This window comes from Orcinus orca, chromosome 20 (assembly GCF_937001465.1).
Source record: "Orcinus orca chromosome 20, mOrcOrc1.1, whole genome shotgun sequence".
NCBI classification, from domain to species: Eukaryota; Metazoa; Chordata; class Mammalia; order Artiodactyla; family Delphinidae; genus Orcinus; species Orcinus orca.
In genome coordinates, this window is record NC_064578.1 from 21,088,955 (window position 1) to 21,112,750 (window position 23,796).

Below are 23,796 nucleotides of genomic sequence, written 5' to 3' on the forward strand. Positions count from 1 at the left end.
GCAAAATGATTACCTCACTTAATTAACATCAATCACCTCACATAGTTACAAATTTTTGTTCTTGTGATGAGAACTTTTAAGATCTACTCTTTTCGCAACTTTCAAATATATAATACATGATTGAAGTCTCTGTTTATAGTTTAGTTTGAAGTCTCTGAATGAGTCTGTTCAACAAATGAGTCTGTTGCCTCATAGAATAAATGGAGCTTCAAGTTTCCTAAGACATTCAACTTATTCACCTCCTGATTGCTTAGATGGGGAAACTGAGTAGCAAAGAGGCTTGCCCGTGGTCACAGTGTCAGTGTCTGAGCTTGAACTCAGCACCCCTGACGTGCAGGCCAGTTGTGTTGATCACAGCACATTTCCTTGTTACTGGCTAATTTATTCTGAGCTAGGTGGCACATCTCAAGATATCTTCTGGGTACTTCTATCCAGGCGTGAGGTTAGAGCAGCCAAAATTAGATGATGATGCAAGCTCACTAAGTGCAAGGTCTAATTTTGTCCACCCCTTTGTCCCCAGTCTCCAGCACATTCCCACGTCTACCCTAGGAGGTCAGCAGGTGTGTGTTGGATGAATGAACTGGATGAAATGAAGGGGGGCCTCCAGGGATAATCCTCTCGTGCTATCTTTTTGGTAGTTGCTGACCTCCCTTCTTGGATTCTTCCATACCACAGGGTACTTTAAAATCAAATTGATGGTATCCTTATTTAATTTGACACTTCGATGATTCAGTCATTTAGTATCGTAAACTATTTTCCTGTTTCTATTTTGGAATAAACTGGCTGGTTCTTTTGGTACCTCTTGACAGAATAGGGTTTTTTTTTGTTTTTTTTTGGGGGGGGGTTTTCTTTGGCTGTACCGGAAATTGATAGAGGGATCTCAGTTATTAGACCACTAGTTCACTTTGGGTGTGGCCAGCTCACATACCTTCCTTGCGAGAGAGACACTTCGAGTTGCATGATGAGACTATAAAATTACAAATTTATGTCTAGGACAGATAATATTTTTTTAAATTATAAAGAAATGAGGAGGAGAGGAAAAAAAAAAAACACTCATGGTTCATTCACTCTGACTCATAAATTGTCCTTATTTTTCTCCTCCCTTCCAGTACTCAACTTAGTCAGGAATATTTTTACATCATCATAATTGGAGTAAAGACTGTGTTTCATAATGAACCACATTGAAATATCCCAACATGTTCTTCCACATTGCTTTACAATTCACATAATTTCAGCTCTGGGGAAGGACTGCTATTTCATGCAGGGTGTATACTGTGTCTTACTTAAAAATTGTTCTATTACAAGAAGGCAATTTTGGCTTTATGTGAATAGAAAGATGTAATTCTTATTGGGAATCTGGGTGAAATAAAACGGGATTAGAAAAGATTTGCAATACCTAGAAGGTCCTGTACTTCAAGTCAGTTATTCCATATCCATCAGCTTGTTAAAGCTCAAATGCTCTGTTTCCTTAAAGAAAAAAAAAGGACACTTGAAACATGCATAGAGAAGCCTAGAATTGGTCAATACCAGAATTGTTTTGGTCCTTTTTCTAGTTTTAATAATTCAGATAGTTAAGATGCCTTTAAAAGCAAGCATCTTTCCTGATTGCCAGGAGCATTTTCCTCATTTCTGAAGATGGGTAGCATTTAACTGACAGGCAAAACCACCACAGCAATAAGCATTGAAAGCTGAGTACTTAGGAAAGCTGACCTGGTCTTTAAACTTCTTCAGGAAAAACAATCAGAAAGGCAGAAAACAGCTGAATTAAATCCATCTGCTCACGTTCAGGTCAAAAGCCTGTGAGGATTAGTCCTTAAAGGAAGTTATGGGGTTTTAGGGGATGCGGCTGCAGAAGTGATCTGGTGACGAGCTGACTTGGAAGAGAAGGTTGGGAGAGCTGTCATTAATTCTGTTTGTGTCGTAATTCGGCAAGGTCACTGGAGAGGATCTTCCTTAGGCCACTAAAAATAGACAGTCTAATAGATCCAAGCGTGCTGTCATCTCTCCTCTCCTTTCCTTTCGTCGTGTCTTATTTTGGGAGCTCTCTTCATTCTTCTCACCCGCCTGCCTCCTCTGTCACTCTGCGCTTGCTTTGGATAAGCCATTTGTCCCCGTGTGTCGGGCATGAGAGGGAAGGCAGGGAATGTCAGGACCCCCGCTCACCTTGCAGCTATCAGATCCATCCTCCTTCCATCCTCCTTCCCTCCCCCTACCTTTCTGTCTCACCTTAACTTGGCCCCCCAATTCTATGTGTTTATCTCTGCAAAGAAACTGGCACATAGAACTACTCAGTATGTAATTATTGAATCAGTGAAGGAAAGAATAAATGAATGAATGGTGAGAGCTGTGGAGAAGGCAGTGTTCTAGTGAGGGAACAGTGGGGCTAGGAAGACCTCTCTCTCCCTTCAGTGTACATCCCATTACAGTTGTAATACCCTCCTCTTTCCACTCCCTTGTGCCCACCCCCACTTCCTATGTAATATGTCACCTGTTCACGTATGTGTTCTGTCTGTCTAGTCATCTGTCTGTTGTTGTGTATATCTGTCCCTATCTAAACATGCACATCCACTCAGCATGAGGTTCTATAAAAATTCCAAGGAGTCATTTAACTCCTGGATTCATTATTTCTATTTTTCCCCTCTTGATTCTGTGAATTTCATACAGATGTTTGGGAACAAAATCTTACTCCCAACCCTGCTATGTATAAAATGGACAAACCAGAGCCTGTGTGAATTAAATAGAAGAAAGGAGGAAGCTGTGGGGATCCCAGAACCCTCCACCCATACTGCCCTCACCCACCATAGCCTGCAGTAGCCTTTGGGGTATCTGGGAATTACCCAGTCTCTGCTAAACACAATTAATAGAATCACTGGATTAGATCACCACCGAGTTTCCATTTTGCCCTTACATCCCGTGATTTGTGATGTCCCTCAAACTTCAAGTCTGCGTCTCTGTGTTTAAGATTTGTAGCAAATGCAGATAATCATGCAGTGGGTGCTATAGGAGCTAAAATTACTGCAGACAACAGAGCTTCCGCTCTTCATAAGCTCACAGGGATTGGGGGTGGCAGACAAATGTAATTATTCCCTAAAACAATGAGGTATCCTAGGACTTAAGGCCAAAATGGTTGATAAAGATTATAAGCAGTAGGTATTGCCTCTCATTCCATCAGATATTGATTGAGCATCACAGCTGATTTAAAGGGATGCTAAGATTCAAACCATCTTAAATGTTCTGTGTCATTCGTCACTACGGTTTGCTGTTTATTTTTCTGTTCACATCCTAACTCTGCCACTGGATGACAGCTCTGCAGAAATAGCGGCTGTGCTGTTTGTACTCTCGGGTCCTGAGTAGGATCTGGCACATAGCAGATACTCAAGAAACATTGATGGACAGGTTGAATGGTTGGTAGGGATGATGCTGTGATGAGCTGTGTATGTAAAGTTGGGAAGAAGGTGAATTATCAGAAGGTAATCATTTTGTTAGGGCCTTGGAGGACAAGAAGTTTATAAAGATGAAAATGCATTCTGTGTAAGGCAAAAGCGGGAGCAGTGGTAGGGAAGAGTGAGATCATATATGGTAAGTTGAGCAAAAAAAGATCAGTTCCTGGAAGGAGCTGCCCTAGGTGAGGCTGAAGGCCGGCTGAGCTCGCTCATGAAGGGCCTTCCCTGGGGGTCAGGGTGAGGTGAGTATGGAAGTCCTGCAGTCAGATTGCCTGGGTTTGAAGCCTTATAAGCTGGGAGACTGGGGTACATTAACTCAGCCTCTCTGTCTTATGTTTCTCCATTTTCAAATTAATGTGACGATCCCTGTAAGCACAGAACCTAGAACAAAGCAGGCTTGCTTGTTGTTAAAAACAGAAGAGGCCAACCCAAGGAGACATTCGATGCTTTGAAATCAGGAGTGGCACAAGCAGACGCGTGGTGTAGAGTGAGCATGTAGCAGCGTGTGGAGGATGGACTGGCTCTCAAGTCCTCCTGGGAGAAAGATGCTGCCTGCATCCTCCCCCAACCCCTTCCTTCCCTTACCTGCTAGAGACTCTGAGTGTCCTCCCTGTGCCGTCACTGCCAAATAATTCTAGTTCCATTACGTTTACTCTCAGGATATTGCTCGTTGCCTAAGGCAGGGTCATCTATGTGAGAACCAATGGGATAAATAACTGTCTGGCATCAGTATCTGGAATGGCTGTGATCTAACTGAGGACCAGTTCTCCCTTCATGGGCACGTGGTCTTGCACCTGATCGTGTTTTCCTGTCCCTTTGTGTGACGCAGCCCTGGCAAGTGTATGACTTCTTAGCCAGAGCTCTGCCTGTGAACCTTGGCTCAAATTATCTTATGCTGTCATCTCTCCTTTTCTCACTTTTGTTATGTAAAGCAGCACTATATGTTTTCTGTGCTACATGCATCTTTGCAGGCAGCCTTAAATTCCCTTTGGAATAAAATGGGATGTGCGTAAAATGCATGACGTGAATTGTAGAGAGAGGCAGGGTGGGTTCTGTGCCCAGTGAGTTTTCAACCTAGTTTCTTCTCCAGGAAGACCTAGGTTCCTGGAGATTTCTAGACTCTGCTCTCACCTCCACCACCAGGTGGGGACTGACGTTTGTCTCTTCCTGTCATTCTGTCTCTGCCCTTGGAAGAGAACCAAGGTCATTCCCCTCACACATGATCTGACACGGGGTATTGATGAGGATCCTGCAGAGAAACTGTGGGATGTCTGGGGCAGGGTCTCTGTGGGCCCTGCTCATCACCCACTGGCCACTCGGGGCCTCAGTCTCTCCTTCCAGAAAATAATTGCAGCGTGACGGATCAGCGTCCCCTCCTTCAGTCATTCATGTTTGTCTTCACAATATCTGGGTACCACCCACACCGTTATTTACTTAATATGTTCTTTTGACTCATTCTGCTTCCCTTAAGTATTTTTAAAGAAAATTATATCATTATCATTGATGGCAAACTAGTACTTCTTATCATAAATAGAAGGTAACCCCCAAATAGGTAAAATTTAAAGGAAACTATAATACAGTTGACTCTGCTCTGAGCCTGAGACTGCCTTTTCTGTTAAAAGAGAGATTTGCTCAGGAATCACTGCAAATGGAGACATTCCCTTTGCTGAGATCAGGATTGAAAGGTCATTGAAAAGGTACTTCTCTGCTTCCTGATTCATTGTCATTTAATGCCAATAATAATAATAATAATAATAGTAGTTTGTTGGGCCCCTATGGTGTCAGGCATTGCACTATTTTTTCTATGTCTTTATATAGAGTCTGTATAACAGAAAAGTGATAAATTTTTGATCATGATGATGTTGACGAATATTTGGTGAACAATTAATTTGTGCCAGAAACAGTAGTATACTTTACATGTATTATCTCCTTTGTCCTCACCACCAGGGGCGCTGTGGGGTATTGTAGCGCCCGTGTTACAGGTAAGGAAACAGTCCTAAGTCATGCAGCCGGTGAGGAGTCAAGCCCCGTATTGGGAACAGGCAGGACTCTGAGTTCACACCCCAGCAGAGGCTGCGCTTCCTGCCACCGTCTGTCTAATCCACAGTGTGGCCCCTGCTCTCTTCCTGCTTGCTGGTGACAGGCCCACTTGGTCTGGCTCCTGGACAGGGTCATCTGGCTTTCTGCAAGGTGACCAGACCATCTTGTCAGGGACCGTGAAACCTGGCTGTGTTTACACGTCTCCCCAAGAGCTAAAGGAAGACTGTGCTTGCCCTCATGATCCCCTGCACATGCAGTGTCCTCTTAAAGATGGCTTCATCATGATACCAGGTTTGCCCCATGGAAACACAAACTCCTAATGACTATTAGAGAGGGAAAGATCCCAGAGATCTTCTAGCTCACTATTTTCCCAACTGTGGTCAGAGCTCTGCTGGAAGGAGTTGGGCTGCTTTTAGCTGGGGAACTGACTTTTTCAATTACAGAATTTGGTAGACTCAGAATAGGAAAGGACCTTACTAACCATCAAGTCCAGCCCAGTCCCCAGGGTCAAAATTTTGTAGAAGCTGCTGGATAAGGAATGTGGTTTAAATATTTTAAGAAATAAGTGATCAACATGTTAATAGTGTGTGTGTGTGTAACTTACACACTTACAGTTTCACACAGCTACAGATATCAAAGCCAGATATCCAGCCCAGGCTGAATTTTGAAAACCTGTTTCAAAGTTCAGCCTGGTTTTCTTGGCTGAAGCCTTAAGACAGAGATTTAATAAGTGGGTATTGCAGCGGAGGACCTCACGGAGCCTCTGATTTGAGTACAGATAGGACCATTTGCCTGCCACTTCCACACTAATGATCCAAACCCAGTCTAACAAGATGACCCAACTCACAACTGTGGACAACGCCATTTTTCTCTTCATTTTCCGTTCTTATTGAAATTGGTAAAAATGGACTTCACTTGTAATCATTTGAAAAATTTTTAAAAAGATGAAAAGAAAGAAAGGGATGATGGTGTGTGTGTGTGTGTGTGTGTGTGTGTGTGTGTGTGTGTGTACATCTGCCTGGGAGGAGAGTCCAGGGGGAACAGCCTAGATAAAGCTTCCTACGAGGACATTAGATTCTTGACATTGGCATGTGATTTTTCCCAAGATCTTTAAGAATGTCAAAATTGGTGCACACAAGTAGAGAATACTATTCCACCAATAAAATGCAGCAAACTATAGCTGAAACATTTTAAGGGCCCACTTCCCCTGCTGAACCTGAATGAATCCAGTGTACTTAATGAGGTGTGATAAGGATGCAGAGCGCCTGCTAGACTCGCTTGCTGGCTTGCATCAGCCTCTCTATGGCCAAATTCATATTTGCTGTTGAAGAAAATTTCAAGTCACCACCTAGTGTGGGCCTTCATTGGCACCTGTACGCAGGTGGGACTTTGGTATTAGGGACTCACATGGGGTCATTTGTTCAGAAGCTATTTGGGAGCATTAGTTTATGCCTCTCTCCACCTGATTTACAGTCAGCAAGAAAACATTCATGCTTCTTGCCCTTGTGGAGCTCGTAGACAATTTGAATTTGTACAGCTTGTGTCTTCAGAGTAAGTGTCTAAGAAGACAGAAATAACAACATGACATTTTCTTCTTCTTAATTTAATTTCACATTGCAAAAGGACAGTCCCACTTAATTTTGAGAAGCCTGTTGCTTTCTGAGTGTAATGGCCTCAGAGAGAACCCTCTCCTATTATATGATAAATCAGTCTCACTGCTATAGCCAGTGCAGCTTACTCTTTTTACTATGAGAAGATAGTAGGAGGCCGTGACTATTTCTAGCACATAGCAGAAAGTCTGCAGTGTGTGTGTGCGTGCGTGCATGTGTGTGTGTGTGTGTAAATACTTCCCTGACTTTGTGAATATGAAGAGTTGCAAATAAGTGGCTTTCTTGGTTGTATGGAAGTTGCTCAGATTTGATGAAACATTAGAGATACTGTTTCAGGCCTTGGGCCGTAGTCAGAGGGCTTTGCTGTTATCATTTCATTTGGGGGTGGTGATTCATCAATGTTTGCTCTCTCTCTGTCTCTCTCTCTCTCTCTCTTCCTCTCTTCCTCTCTCCCTCTCTCTCTGTCTCTCTCTGGCCTGGTAAAGTGATGCATTCATTGATATATATATATTTTTTAATCATTGGACTATTTCCCTAAATTAGTGCCCTAATTTATGTCTGGAGAAAATAGTTGAGTGTAGCTGTTGGATGAATTGCTATAGGTTCAAACTGCCTGTGTCCTGACTTCGCCGTTTAGTGGCTTTGTGAATGAGGGCAACTTTATTCAACATTTCTGTGCCTCAATTTCCTAGTTATGAAATATAATCATAGTACCTGATGTATCAGATTGTTATAGGATTAAATTATATATTATAGGAAAGGACTTAGCCCAGGACCTGGCACATTGCAAACTCTCAGTAAATGTTAGAAATCATCTCACCTGTTTGGATTAAGTTGTGTCTACATGACACGCAGCTCCTGGGGGTGTTGAAGAGCTGAAAGAGTTAGCATCACATGTACGTGACTATAATCATGCCCTTAAGTCCTCAAAGGTGATTAAATGCTTCACTTGGCATCAGAGGTATTTGGGAAATATCGATCACACTTTTTCAAACTCAGTACATGTACAAACACATGGATTTACTGTCAGTCACTCAGGAAGTACCTGTTGTTACCCAGTCTTGTTAATAGCCGGTTGCTTACAAAATGATAGTCTATTTTACCGATCTTAACTATTTGAAAAAGCAAAGTGGACAGCTCCATATTACTTTTATCAAGGCTAAATAATATGGGCCAAGTGAGTATATTATTATAGTCCTTTGAAAAAATTACAAATTTTATCTGTCATTTGACATCAAGTAGATAAAAAGGCAATAGATTTTCAGTGTTTCAGAATTTTAAAAATACAGTTTTATGGTGGTTCTCTGTTTCACCTCTACCATTTCTCTATTTCTCCAATAGGCCAAGCCCTTTAGAGGGTTAGCAGGTTGACCCAGGCCAGACAAAAATGAGTATAAGATGTGATTTCTGTCTTCAGGGAGCTCAGAGCTTCCTTGGATGCAATGTTGGAAGGGACAGACAGCCATAATAACAAGGAACTCTACCCGTGGGAGAAATCAAGACGTCATACGGAGTTCTGACGGAATCTGGAAGCCCTCCGAGTCCAGCACAGGGAGCAGGGTAGAGTCCCACCACAATTATACCAACCGTGAAGGGGAGGGGAATTCAGCTGAGGGAACAGTACGTGCAGGGAGGAGCAGAGGTGCTTAGCCTGCCGGGCTCACCTGGGCAGGAGGTGAGGCCAGGACAGACGAGCGAGAAATGCGTAAGCTCTGTCCTCCAGTGCGTGCATTTCCTGACCTGGTAGGGAACCATTTAGAGTTTAAATATTCTCGAATTCTTTACGTAAAGATTGCTGTCCTTCTAAGAAGTAGGTGGCTCCTACCCAGAAGGAAGTTTCTGTCTTGTCCTGTGCATTACTGTCAAATGTTGAGCTATTTGTTCATTCACAGCAAGGAGACAAATAAGCTAAATAAACTATGGAAGAGGTAAATACTGTTCCAGAACAGATGTGATTGCTTATGCCCTACCTGCTTTGTTTACTCCAGCAATTCTTTCTAAAAGTTTTCCAAATGACCCAGTAGATATCCCAGAAATTCTCCTAAAGTTGGGTTATATTTATTTTTACTTGCTTGCCACTCCCTCCTTACCCCCCTCCCACCAAAAAAATAAATAAATAAAAAGCAGAAGTGCTGCTATTTTAGGGCAAAAATAAAATATACTCTCTTGGAGAAAGGCTTTTTCTTTTCCTTCGATTCTAAGTGTTCCCGGGTTCTATAACAATATAAATAGACTTAAGTGTGTGTGTGATTTTTATAGTGGATGTGTTTAGCTTTTCCCCCTTTTCTGAGGTTGAATTCCTTTATTATTCAGTAGAGAAATCATGGCAAAGTGGGAAGGCAGATCTTTGGGAGCATGGGAAATTTAGATTTGCATTCCCATTCTGCTGCTAATTAGCTTTGTTATCTTGGGCAAGTTATTTAACTTCTCTGAGGTTTAATTCCCTTCTCTTTTAGGAGGTAGGAACGGAATAAAACAAGCCCCGCCCAGTGCTGCTGGGAAGATTAATTAAAAGAAAAATGCACGTACAGGCGCCAAGGCTATATATATTGGGGATATATGGTGGGTGACAAATAAAACTGGAGCTCCCAGCATTGCAATTGTTAAAATGTTAAAGGGGAGAAAGCGAAACTCCATCATTTAGGCGAGAAATAGGGATAAAATGTAGAGTAGCAGGAGGTTTGCTCATATGCTAGATGACTGTTTGTTTATTCATTTCCCAAAGATATTACAAAGGCTGTGAATATTTATTTAGTTCTGCTCCCAATAGCCCTTCTAATAGGGAATTATTTGGGTACAACGAAAGACATTTGTAAATGCGGCTGATAAGACTGACACTGGACAAGGAGTGTTTTGTTGGACACAAGAATTCTATTGTCACTGGCTTCAGTTGTCAAGTGCCCGGGGAACCCAGAATTTATGGTGACAGCACAATGGGCCTTTCAGGGCCCAGCAAAAGAGCTGTGAGATCCCGCTCCCCGGCTTTTCAGGGCTTCTAATCTTTTTATCGGGCCCGGACAATGCCGGATTCAGCTGCTGCCTGCGCCTCCTGACTGTCCATTGGCCATCAGGTATTGTGCGGTAATTACCATGGTGACAATGGACTCTCTCTACACCAGTCCATCGGTGCTTTGGAAAACGGCAAAGGTTGTCACTTTGTATTAGGTGCCTCTAAAGGCACGGCTTACTTAGAAAAACTACTAAAGAGAAATAAAGATAATCATGCTAAGAGTTTGATTTAAAGGGCCACTGTGTCAAATCCATTTGTAACCCAGGAACTCTTTATGGATGTTTTCCCGTAATTACAGCCAGACGCTGGGCGTCATCCCTGTACAAGCAGTGAGTAGCCGGCCTTCGAGATTTTGCAGGGAGCCCTGAGCTGTGGGCAGCTGGCAGCCCTTAAAGTCCTATGGGAGCAGAGGTCTAAGCTGAGCCATTGTACTTTGAGGGATCCCTGAACTTCTTTCAAAACTCAGTTTCCTCATCTGAAAAGGAATGGTGTGGAAAAATGCTTATAGATTAATATTAATTATATATCCCGTGAATGTATATTAATATATACAAATGTACGGTTATTAATCAATATATGAAAGCTTATCCGTCTACCATAGGGCTTTGTGAACAGCAAATAGACAATAAAAGGTAAAACGAATGTTTTAATCGTGCACAATTGAAAAAGCACCATCTATACCTCTTCATAATCACAGCTACTAATAATCATTGAGTGCCTACTCTAAGTGAGGTATTGCATTTATTATCACTGTTCTTTACAATAAGCCTACAAAAGAGTTATTAATATCCCCATTTTATAGTGAAGAAACTGAGGCTCAAAAAGTTCCTGCCAAAGTCAAATTAGCTTGGAAGAGGCAAAGCCTGGATTTTAAGTCCTGTCCCCTCACATTTAATAGCTTCTGCCCTCATTTTTTTTTTAAATCATAATCTACCAATTTATCTTACAAAATATGCTTCACCGTATGGTTTTGGAACTTGGGCAATAACAGGAAAGAAAAACACCCAGTGGTGAGTATTTAATTGGGTTTATTCATCCCTTCAACAATGTCAGGAACATGTGACACCCATAAAAGGAAGAAGCCCGCATCTGCAGGGAACCCAGGCTCTACTGCCTGTGCCCCTTCTCCTGTCCGTGGAGCAAGAAAAACACACAGCAATATCAACAAAACAACTTGGTGTTTCTAGACCAACAGAAAAGTATATGGCCTTTGCTTGACTTCTATGCCCAATAAAAGTTTCAAAAACCTGATATTTTATTGTTTAATAGTAATGTATTTAATCATAGTTTGTATTACTCAGCTCCATACCAAAATATCTCAAATTCCCTGTTGTGTTGTTATACCAAAAAGTAGGAATTATGTTATCACATCCTAGAGAAACGGGCATAATTTACCCGGGGAAGTAGGTCTCGTTGTGGGTTCTTAAAGCTGGCAGGAAAGAAGTAGAGTTTTTAGTGATTTGGTCTCTGCTGCTTCCTTGCTCTATGAATTTGGATATTTACCACTTAGCCTCAGTTTTTTTCACCTGTAAAATGGAGCTGTCACTCTCTCCTTGGGCTACCCTGCTCCACTCAATGGCAATTCTTTCCCTTTTATACCCGTCACCCCTGTGTCATACCTATATATGCACAGTTAGTGGCCTGAGGATCCTGAAGCATGCACTGATGGAGTAAGTGGGGTGGGGACTCTTTTAATCTAATTCACATATACTTTCAGCCCTTATCCTCCCCCACAGCACTATATGTTGGTGTTTTTGTTGCTGGAGTGCTGTTGACAATGATCCTGGCACACACCTGCCCGGGCTGAGCCCACATTCCGGAAGAAGACCCACACATGGAGAGCTATAAGCCGGGGTATTTGATTTGGAGCAGAAATCCTAAGAGAGGGATGGCAGCATGACTCGTGGGTCAAAGGGAAGGATATGGCTCTGCATGTACTGAGTCTTCAATACAGTCAGAGCTCAGCAAAAGAAATTTGCCACAATCACATCCCCATCTGTCCCTGAGTTTCCTCCTTGATTTTGATATGCTTGCCAAGTATTTTCTCCATCCCACTTTACACCCTTGGCTTCATGGTGTTCCTCTTCCTGATTTCTCAGTCTCTGAACTAATATATGGCATGGAGTGTCTTCGCCTCTAAGAGGTTCAGTACTATGGGTAGCCGAGCACAGCAATGGAAGGGGCTGGTAGAGAGCAGTGGTTCTCGTACTTGAAGAGGGCCCTTGATGGCATGCAAGCCTTGGGAAATGAAGGGAAGATGCCCTGAGAGTAGGTAGGAGTGCGTGCAGCAGGGCTGCATTGTATTTTTCTGTCTCAAAAGGGACCACATGATTCCAGGCCTCGGGGGAGTCATTAGATGTGGGGAAGGTCTGGGGGGAGAGGGAAAATGAACATTCCAACCAAGAACACCAATGCAGAAAGAGAACATCTGCACTATACCTGCCCAGCCCTCTCAAACCTAATGAACTCTTTTTTCCTATCAATTCTGTTAAAAGCACAAAAACAACTTAGATTTCTTCTGTTCATTTTTTTTCTAAGAAAGATGGTATAATTGTATACTACAGACATTGTCCACAGAACCCAGAGCCCTCTTTCTCAAATGTTTGCAGTGATCAGAATCATAGACAATTCACCCATTTATTTTTGCTTTCCTTCCAAGGCTCTTAATTGTCAGTGCAAGCTTTTGGTGAAAGGAGTTTTAAAGGAGACATTTTGCAGGGAGGTAAAGAATGCAAGGTCAAGTGGGAGTTCAATTTGTTTTTATAGATTTGAGAAGTAAACTTTTAAAAGCACAATGGCTGTATCATGAACTGATTGGAGACCAGAGAAGAAACACAGGCTATGAAGTCTGCACTGCTGGATTCTGATCCCACCTTGGGTGTTATGGGCTGTACACCTCGGGCAAGAGTTTGACCTTTTTGAGTCGTCGGGTGAGATACCCTGATGAGTTCATGATACCCAGAGTGGATATATGCATTTAAAGAGAATACATTGGTAAGGACTGCAACAAATGCCCGTTCCATCCCTGTTTATGGTCTCCTATTCATCCATTTCTGGGTAACATACCACCCCCAAATTTAGTGTCTCATAACAACTATTTATCATTACCTCTTACAGTTGAGTTGAGTGAATCATCTGGGCAGTTGTTGCTTGGGCTCTCATGCTGTGTAGTCAGATGGCTGGAGTCACATGAAGGTTTGAGTGGGTTGGATGTCCAAGATGGCACCTTGGCTTACCATCTGGCTCTTCAGCTTGGATGCCTGGAACAGCTAGGCATGGCTGGGCATCTCTCTCGCTATCTATGCAGCTTCTCCACATGGCTAGCTGGAGCTTCCTCACAGCATGGAGGTCTAGAGCATTCAGACTTCAGACATGGCAGCTGACTTCTCCCAGAGCAAGCTTTCCAAGAACACAAGACAGGTTACCAGGTTTTTATGACTCAGATTCTGAAATCATATAGTATCACTTTTGCAGTGTTTAATTGGTTACCCAGGGGCAACTCGGAGTCACATGGAAGGGGACCACATAAGGGCATGAATGTCTGGGCGTGTGATTCATTGGGGGAGGGCTGCTGGAAACTGGCTACAATGTGGTTGCAAGTTGGGTCCTTCCTTATCAGTTATGTGCTGAATGAACTGCCCCCTGTGACTCCATGTGCATCTTTTATGACTCCATGTGCATCTGCTACTCTATCTTTGACATCCTGGAAATAGCACACATTAGGACAGTTTTCCTGTTCTTGATACAGTCACCAAATCAAGGAGCCATGAACAGATTTCAGTAGATGTACAGTTCATCCTCAGCCCTTCACCAGAGGGTTTTTCACATGTTGTTGTTGTCCTTGTTTGTTTTGGAGAAGGCATTGTGTGTGAGGAGCTGTTAGGTGGAACCAAGATGAGGCAAGGAAAAGTGGATTTAGGAAAAATGAAAGATAATAAAGTCAAAGTAGGAAGGTGTTTAAGCCCTTAGTGCAGCCCAAGTTGATCCTAGAAGGTAGAAGTTCTGGAGAGGAAGGACATTCAAGAACTCCTTTATGCTGCTGTGTTAGGGACGCTATGCCAGCCGCACCTTCCTTGGTTCAGTGCCTCGGTTTTGGAAGACGACAGCTGTTCAGACACTCCATATTCCTCTCTTCATTCATTCAGCAAATATACATTGAACAGCTGCTCTGGGCTAGGAAACGTGTTAGACACTTCAGGAGACGTGAAGATGAATCAGACCCGAATCCAGGCAGAACACAGCCCCACAGAGAAACTCCAGAATGTGGTGCAGAGCAGGAGGGGGGCGGAGAGGAATGTCATCCTGACAAAGAATTGCAGCTCTGTCAGCCCAGCGCTCTGCTTTGCCAGCATGGGGATGACATCTCCTATCACAACTGCCACCTCTGTCACTCTCTGCCCTTGAGTCTGTCATTCCATGAGGATTCGACAGCACCAGAACAGTGCTTCTCCCTTTAGGAGGGAAGGAACTTGCTTTGGACGCCAGTAAAATGTGGATTCTATCAGCAACCGGCTCTAAGACTTCCTGTCTCCCCTACAGGTTTGTCGTTAGCGCTAGAGCAGATGCGTGTAAAGTATGTAGCGTATTATAAGAAGTTGGATGTATGACTGCTTTTATCTTTGTTATCAAAGTTCCAGATGCACAAATGGTTCATCAAACCATCCTGTGGGTACCTCTAAATCCATGACAAGTTTTTCCCAGTTTGCACACAATTGTGATAATTTGTTTACATCTTTCTACACCTGGACCGTTATTGTCTGAGAAAAGTGTGTCCTATGCAACTGTGTACCCCCAGTGTCTAGTGGTGTATCACTTTATTGATTCATGTCACCTCTAGGTTACTAACGATCCTTTCACTTTTTGCAGAAATCACTGTATATTCGGCTCAGTGGCCTCCTGACGATCATTCCTGTTGCCATTTGTTGAATGACCAATCAGATGGGTGGAGTTTTGCGTTACAGAAATTGGCAGCAAGTATCCAATGGGTGAAGAAGGTAAGATGGACCAGCGTTACTGAGTGTTTCAAATGTAACTATATTTGTGGAGATGGAAACGATGGCTTCCAGGCCCATCGCATAAACCTGCGGTGGTTTGAACCTTCACAAATCCGGAGTAGAATCTGACAGGGAAGTAGGCCTGGGCTTTGAGGAATGTGATTATTCACTGTGGTTATTGGGTTATCTCTATGGAGCATCTATTATGTTCCCGTACAAGGATGATGGTAGTTTTTTGTTTTGGGTTTTTTGTGTTTTTTTTGACTATAGAAGGTTCAGAGGAGAAAGAAGGAACTAAAGGGGGTTATAATTCCTTAGCAAGAGCTCAGCTGGATAGACTGACTAAGGCAACCAACATGTTGTTTTTTATCCCATTTTCTTCTTTTGAAAACAATTCTCTAAATATGTACAAGGTGGCTTACATCCCACGAGGAAAAGAGATCACTAGGAGGCTGAACCTTTTAGATCTCAAAAGACAGAGCACTAGATCATAAGCCAGGAGGATGACTTCAACTCCAAGACCTGACTCTGCCGTTCATTGTCTGTGTGCCCCTAGGTTAAGGAGCTCTTCTCTGGGACACAACGGTGGTTGGATCCAGAGTCTCTAACAGTCCTTAAGTCTTAGGATTCTATGAATGTATTTACCTCCTTTATCTGCTCAGTGGTAACTGGAGCTATATTTTATAGCATGTCCAAATATTCAGATAAAAATTTAAGAATTAATTCTACCAGCATGACTTTCCACACTTTAGTGTCCTACACCCATCCTTCCACGTGTCGGTGGCTCATCTCCACGTGTGTGTCCACCAAGTGCCTTAAATGCAGGGGCCAAATGCAAGTCATGATTTTCTCCTCTAAAGCTTTACCTTGTCCTGTGTGCCACATTTCAGCCATAGCACCAAAATTCACCCACACCAAAAACGCAGGAGGGATCCCACATGCCTCCCAGCCCCTACCCCAATAGCAATTGATTCCTGTTGATTTACTCTCTATCTCTGAAACATTTTTATTTTTCTCTATCCCCACTGCCACCATCCAAATGCAAGCCAGATCCCCTTTCTCCAAGATTTTGCCACAGTTGCCACCTAACAGATCTTTTTGCCTCCAGTGTTACTTCTCCCCCTGTCAGCTCCAGCATGATCCATCTTTCATACATACCCTGAACAGTGTCCCTAAATCCAGAGATTATGTTACTTTGCTACTTAATCGCTTTCGATGTTACAGATCTGAACTCCTTCTCAGGCTTCTAGGACCCTTCGTTGATGGGGCCACTGTTCTGTTGTCCAGAGTCACTCTCAGCTGCTCTCTGCACACCCACCCTCACTGTACACATCCACTCTAGGATCTACTATAAGGCACAACCTTTATTTCCCCAAAGCCCAGTAATCTCCCTGTCTTCACAAGCTAAGTTTTACTCATTTTATACCTTCACTTGGACCTCACTACCTCTAAGGAGTTCTTTCTGATCCCTGAAGACTGGACTTTGGGTGTCTCCTAGGCTTTAGTCATCGAGATTACACCATTTACTGTGATTCCCACATTGGGTTGTAATTGCCTGTTTAGTTGTCAGTCTTCCCAGCTAGACCTGAAGGTTCTTGAGGATTGGCCTTATTTTGGAACCACCAGGCTCCCAGTTGCAAGCACTGTATCTGGTTCAAAGTAGGTTCTCAATAAATATTTACTAAATGTATGAATAGAGACTTTAAGTATAGTTTAAATAGAAGATGAAGAAGGGGACCTGATGTTACCACAGAGAGAAAAGTCACAATGTTGACAGCTAACAGGTATTGAGTGCTTACGATATGTCAGGCACATAAGGTCTTGAAAGGTATCACCTCCCTTAATCCTTGCAAAAACCTACTGTGATAGATTCTATTAATATCCAAGATATTACAAATGAGAAAACCGAGTTTTAGAAAAGTAACTTGCCTATGGCCATATTGCCATACTTTTATCCTTGGACGTTTTTATTCTTGGAGGTCTGACTTTAGCTAGAGCTTTTATCTTTGCTTTTGTCTTTTGTCTTCCTTTCTTTTGTCTTCCCCAGAATTAATCTGGTCCATTATGGACAAAAAACATTTCCTCCACGTAAGGCTAAGACTTTTCCTGCAGCCCACACAAGCTATTTTTACTTAGATGGTCAGCCCCTGTGATTGGGGCGTGTAAATCTTTGGTGATTTTCCAGGTGTTTTACACTCATATTTTAATGTGGGTTTGTTCTGGGACAAAATTTCAATTTGGGGAGCCCCCCTACTCTTTCTCCCATGTTCTGGCCAACGTTTGTCATGGGAATAAACCAATGAATGAAAACACTCTTAGTGAAGGCGGAGCCATCTTTCCTGCAAATGCACCAATATGACTTGGAAATTATGTGGCCGACTCCTCTCATGTTAGCACATTTTGCACTCATTTGCTCTGAAGCCTGGCTCAGCAGAGGGAACGCATCCCTCCTCTGGAAATGCCTGTGAATGATGATCATCTCATTTCTGCCAAGCCAGATGGGTCTCTTCATTTCCTCCGACCTTTGAATTCTTCAGTAGGACTTGCGGCTGACATTTCCTTTTTTTCTTGGTAATAGGGACAATTAGAATGAGGTATCAATGAAACAGAGTCAGAAGTTAAATGGAAAGTACTTCAATTTAATTTGTCTTCTAGGAAATCATTTAGGTGTTTTTTTTTTTCCACTTAGAAATTAAGAACAGCCTGTTTCGAAGAGTTCTGCATAGCTCTTATTCCAAGGAGAGGAAGGTAAACTATTCTAATGTTTGTAGCACCCTTAAAAAAACACAGGATGGTACAGATGGAACAGTCCTTTGATCTTTCAGGATAATCTTCTTGTTTTAGACATAGGATTTTTTTTAAATTTTTTTTTTGCCTAGAGGCAGGAAAGGACTTGGATCATACTATAAGGTTTTGGAAGGGCAAAATGAAACTTACCTACAACTTTGCCTCAAGACTCAGATTCTTGATCCCCAATCCATTCAGGATGGCAGTGTTCCTTGAACCAGTGCCTGTGATGTGCCAGGATACAGGCAGGGATGAAAGGCTTTCCCTTTCTTCAAGGAGCTTACAGTCAAGGAGCTCTGTATAAAGCACTCAGAATCCTAGTGGGAAGGGAAGAGAGGGGGATGGGAGGTAGAGAGACAGACTTTTCACAAATGGTTGTGAAGTGGTTTGGACTTAGGGATCAACTCTCTGGCTGACTTCTAGGGAAATCCACTTGAACCTCCTTTCCTGGTACATATTTCTTACTTAGGCACCTCCTCAGAGCAGGAGAGGAATGACCTGAGTAGCTACAGGACAGAGCTTCCTGGCCCCGCTACCTCACTGAGCTTTTAGTAGGGCATTGGGGCACAGATTCGAACGTCTTGAAGCGAAAGTATTTGTTGTTATACTCATGAAAAGTATACACACGTTGAGACCCTCCTGACTGATAATCAGCAGGGGCTAATCATCACAGGCCACCCAATTACCTTTCATTTGCATAAACATTTGCATAAAAATCAATCCCAAAAAGCCCCCTGGGGGGGCAGCTCACCTGTGCTGGAGCAGCCACCAGGCTCTGCATTGTCCCTGACAGTGTGAAATGTCAGCAGCCTGCCTCCTAACCCCTCTGCCTGCTGGGTCTGTCTGTGAAGGCACATTTCCTATTTTGGGATATAGGCCACTGTGGAGAAAGAGGCCAAGTATCTGTCTGTAGCTGGTGCCCTGAGAATCATAAACAGACACTCAGTTCACTTGCTGACTCCTTTGCAGATCCTCAGTGTGTACAGTGTGACTGTCACTAATGCAGTCAACTAAGGGATACAGGAAGCTCTCATGTGCCAGGTAATGTACATATCCCACCTTTGCCAGAATCAGTACTAAAGGACAAACTTCAACCGAAGCCATGGTTCTGTAATCTTGCTTTATTTAAGGAATGGTGAACAAAGTGCACAGACCCTCCTGATCAGGACAGTGAGAGCTGATGTTTAATGCAACGCCCATGTGCAGACACTGTGCTACGTGCTCTATGTTCATTGTCTTGTTTGACGTCACCAACACTTTGGTATGTGCCGTTGTCCTGATTCCAGTGTGTCTCTTCCAATTCTTTGGTGTCTTGCCTTCTGGTCTTAACCAAGTTGGATGGTGGTTATGTTACAGTTCTTTTGGCGGTCATATCATAAATCTCCACGTGGGTTATAAGGGAGACAGACCTAGGTGCTGCTGGCTAATGTCGCAGTGTGCTGCTGAATGTAGGCACTGAGTGAGAGGCAACCCATGGGGACAGGAAAATCATCAATCATCTCCTGAGAACCATTCCTACTTTAGGCCTTGGACTAGGTGCCGGTACAGCAATGAACGAGATGCACATGTATCAACACGACAATTGTACCAAAGTCATATCTTTAAAGAGCACCCCTTCTTGTGGTGGAGCCAGGTCAGCAGAAAATAACCATGGCTTAGAGATTCTTAGCTCCATGGGTTCGTAGGAGCACAGAGGGACTGACTCTGATAAGAGAAAATCGGGAAAGGCTTCAGTGAGGAGGTGACCTTTGGGTTTAGATGTGACGTATGAGTCAGAATTTACCAGAAGACAATCAGGAAGGATTTTTCATGCAAAGAGAAAAATGCAGAGGTTCTTGAGGCAAAATATTCATGACTAGGTGGTTTGTTTGTTTGTTTATATCAATAGGTAAGACAGTTACAAGGTCTACAGAAAATTAAGCATCCTTCGATCCCTATCTTCTAGTCTCTCAATTTCCTTCCCTGGAGGCTACTACTATTTTCAGTTTTCTATGTGACCCTCCAGAGAGTTTCCAGGCAGTTACGACGCTACAACCACACACCCATGTACTCGCTTCTTCCATGTTTGTATACGTAGGTGGTATCCAACTGTAAACACTCGTGCGTACACTGTTCTACACCTTGATTTTAAAAAGAAAACTTTATTAAGTTTTCCCCCTTGTTTTTGTTGCTTGTTCTCTGATTTTAAGCTTTCTTTAAGTTTTAAAACATTTCAAACCTACAGAAAAGCTGCAAAAATAGTAAAATGAATTCTTATAGACCCTTCATCTTGAGTCACTGATTTTTTTAAATCATTTCCCCCATGTTCCATGCAACAGCTGTATGAACGTAATGCCTAATCGAGGTACAGCTTGGAGGTCAGTTACCCAGACACTTAGGTGAGCTTCTTCTCTCTCCCCAGCACTTACTTAGCAAGATAACCAAGATGTACTTGAAACCAAGAATACGTTCCTCTCTTTGTCAGTTTCCCTGAGATGCCAGAAGCAGCAAATGTACGCCCAGGATGGAGATGGCAGGAGGGGCCCCTCTTTGGGCCACTTGCTACCCACTTGATGCTCATCTTTGGGAAAGGATCTTCCCCTGTCTCGTCAAGTAGGGGAGTCTCAGGCAGGTGATCACGCTCTCTGCACACTTCCCTTCTGGACCCAGTGGTCCAGGATGGGAACAGACAGTCCCGCTGAAATCTACCCACTTCATTTCCGGCAACCAGCCATGTAGACAGTGTGACTTTTCTGTTCTGCTTGTCAGAGTCAACACGGCATCTCAAAGGCTGGTGTAGGGTTCCCTCCTTTTAAAGATCAAAGCACTTGAACACTGCTTGTTTATCTGTGCATTTCCTCCATGCATTACATGGCAAGGAATAGTTTGTTCTCAACGTGAGAGGGACTTTGAATACTGTGACAGGCAGGAAGTAACCCAAGAAGACAGTGTGATATGGTTTTGCCGTCAAGTGCTCTGGGCCCAGGAGGATTGTTTTCAGGTATTCATTCATTCACTCATCAAATAATTCCTGAAAGACACCGTGACATTCTTTCATGCTTTGTGCCAAGACCTATGCATGCTCTTTGCAGGCTGGGTACTCAGTGTCTGTGGGGTGATAAACATATCTGGGCTGAAGAAAGTAGGTGAACCTGAGAGGGGTCGGGTGGAATCACCAGGGGATGACTTCCTGGCCATTCAGTAATTGATTTATTCGTATATCAAACACACTTACTGACTGCTTACACTGTGCTAAACCCACACATTCACCTGTGACTAAGATTACTGCAGTTCCTGTTCTCATGGAACTCATATGCCAGTGGAGAGGGCTCCCCTGACCCCCTTCTAAGTCTACCTGTTTTCTTCAGTTGGGCCCATCAGGAAGGTTCAGCTGCTCCCAGAATGTTTCAGGAAAAAATCAGGCCATTGCCCAGCAGCCCTCCCAGCCCCATGTGATTTCCAAGCCAGAGACTCACCATTTCCTCCAGAGGCTACTAACCCAAATTACCCTGTGCCCTGTGGGGCATGCAGAGCTCAAGGCAGTTGGAGAGAGCAGAGAAGGAAGGGTAACAAGACATTAAAATCAGCCACCAATTAACTGTGTCTGCTGAGAATCTAGAAGACTGCAGCCTGACACCTGGCAAATGCCTCCATTTGGAGGCTTTAGAAAAATTGTGGAGGGGCCAGTGAGTTCATCTTTTCAAGAGGCTCTGAATTTTAGAACCTAAGCACCATTTGAAATGATGTTAGGTTTCCATAGCAACAGTTCTTATACTTTTTTTTTTTTAAAGAAAACATGTTTAAGAGTTTGGCCACATACCTGCAAGAGCTAGCAAGTTCCCTTAAGTATCACATTTCTGTCCATAACAGATGCTATTTTGGATCTCTCAACATTCCCAATCTCTTTTCAGAATTTCCACTTGAAAAATGGACCCAGGAGCATTGTTACTCAATGCCCCTAAACCATTCGCATCATGCTTTGGGCAAAGAAAAAGCCTTTGTCGCTTGTGTAGTTGCATTCTTGTCCAGGGTTTGCGCTGGACTGCACAGTGGCAGGGAGCAGCCTGTGCTCACACGGGAGGGGCCAGGGTCGCTGGTGAACAGGATCATGGGAGCACATCCGGCTCCCTGATCTCCTCCCGAGTCCTCCTCCACCGAGCTGCAGCAGGATAGATTTTTCTACAGTCTAAATTGTATCAAGTTCCTTCAGTCTAAAACTCCAAGCTTCAGAAGTTTGTGGTCTTTCACAGGATAAATTGCAGGTTCCTCCGCCTGGCTCCTAAGACTGACATGATCCAGTCACCAGCCCCTCTCATCTCTTGAAGCCCCTATTCCACCCTCCCAGTTAACGTTCCATCCATACCGTATTGCTGAGGGTACCTGTGCTTCATGATGCTTAACACTCCATCCTCTTGCATCCGTTTTCCTTCTCGGTCTCCATTTGTCTGAAGATGCTGTGAAGGATCCTCTCTTCCAGGTGGGGTTCCTGACTCCTGAGTGCCCTGGTACCTTGGGGGTCTTGATATGTCTTCATGGGCCCTGGGCATCTTTGCCTTTATGAGCTCCTTTTTCTATTAAAAGAATTAAATGTTATATTTTATGGCTGCTTTGGTATGAAGATGAATATAATCTTTACCCTCAAAGGTCAATTTTCCTTCTGACCTTAAAAGAAACTGAAACATTCCTGTGAGCCCGTAAAGGTATTGTGGACCCCAGGCACGATACTTCCACCTAATGGAGAAGCCTCAGGGGCTTGGCACCTTCTGTTCCCTCACATGCATGGCTCTCCATTATGCAAGGCCTTTCCTGATGTCACAACCTGTAAAGGCACACCCACCCCTCGGATATTCAGTATTTCATTATTCTGTCTTATCCTTCACAGGAGTCATCATAATGTGTGAATATCATGTCTATTCCCTTTCATGGTTTACCTTTTTATTAGTTGTTTCCCCCATGAGAGTCTAAACCCCTCGAGGTTCAGAGACATGGTCTGCCTTGCCCACCCCTATATTTTCAACGTCCAGAGCAATGTGGTCCACACTAGTAGTAGCTCGGTAAATATTTCTTGAATGAATGACTAAACCAACACCTAATTCTTGAATGTTTCTCTTATGGGTCGACAGGAATATGATGGTGGGTTGCCTGTCTTAGAAAACTGTGGGGGGCCGAGGGCTGGAGCGTGAGCTCCTCCGTGCTGCTGGGTTGCTCAGAATTTTCAGACGCCTGTCTCTCTATTCCTCATTTTCTCCCTCCCTCTCTCTCTCTCTTGCTCTCGCTCTTGCTCTGAGTTCCTCCTGGGCCACCATTCAGATCGGAGTGGCATCGGTTCCCAGAGCACTCCACTCTGGGGATGCCAACAGCTGCATCATGGCTTTCTCTCATGTGCATCTGCACATTAACACAGGCCTTTCAGGCCTGCTCTGGCTTGCCTGACCCCAATCCCACCAGGAAAGAATGTGCATCTGTAATACTCTGGAAAATTGGGGCTGACATGTAGCTTGGTATCCAAAGTGGTTTCAGTCAAGCAAACAGAGAGAATAATAGCCATGCACCTAAATGCTTGAGCAGATATCAATTGGAGGAACGTTCCAATAATCCGTGTTTATAAAGCCCGTGAGTAGGAATTTTTGAAATAGCACTTACCCCACTTTATTCTTGACAAATGATGTTTGTAGCCATTGAGATATTTTATTCCAATTATGTGCCAGTGTTGTGGGGAGAAGGCTTCTGACGATAGCAGGAATAAGCCATTTTTACTGTGCCTCTATCACTATTCCCGTTGCTAAACTCAACTGGACAGTTCATTAAGATGAAAAATTAACAGCACATGCTTTGGGGAGAATAATCATGGAACATGACAGCTTGTGGAGGCACTGGCATTCAGAGAAGCAGACAGATGACAAACATGCTGGTCTTTGGAAGAAGTGGTGATT

General features: G+C 43.4%; 1 protein-coding gene across 5 annotated transcripts in view; it reads left to right on the forward strand.

Moving 5' to 3' along the window:
- Positions 1–23,796, forward strand: part of CDH11 (cadherin 11) — a 145,068-nt gene that overhangs the window by 46,492 nt on the left and 74,780 nt on the right. For 4 of the 5 annotated variants that reach the window (XM_049702886.1, XM_049702887.1, XM_004280900.2 and 1 more), the window contains exon 2: positions 14,970–15,097. The gene's annotated coding sequence lies outside the window, so the exon portion shown is untranslated. Of the gene's footprint in view, positions 1–14,512; positions 14,643–14,969; positions 15,098–23,796 lie in introns of those variants that run through there. The other variant, XM_049702885.1, reaches the window with a different exon arrangement.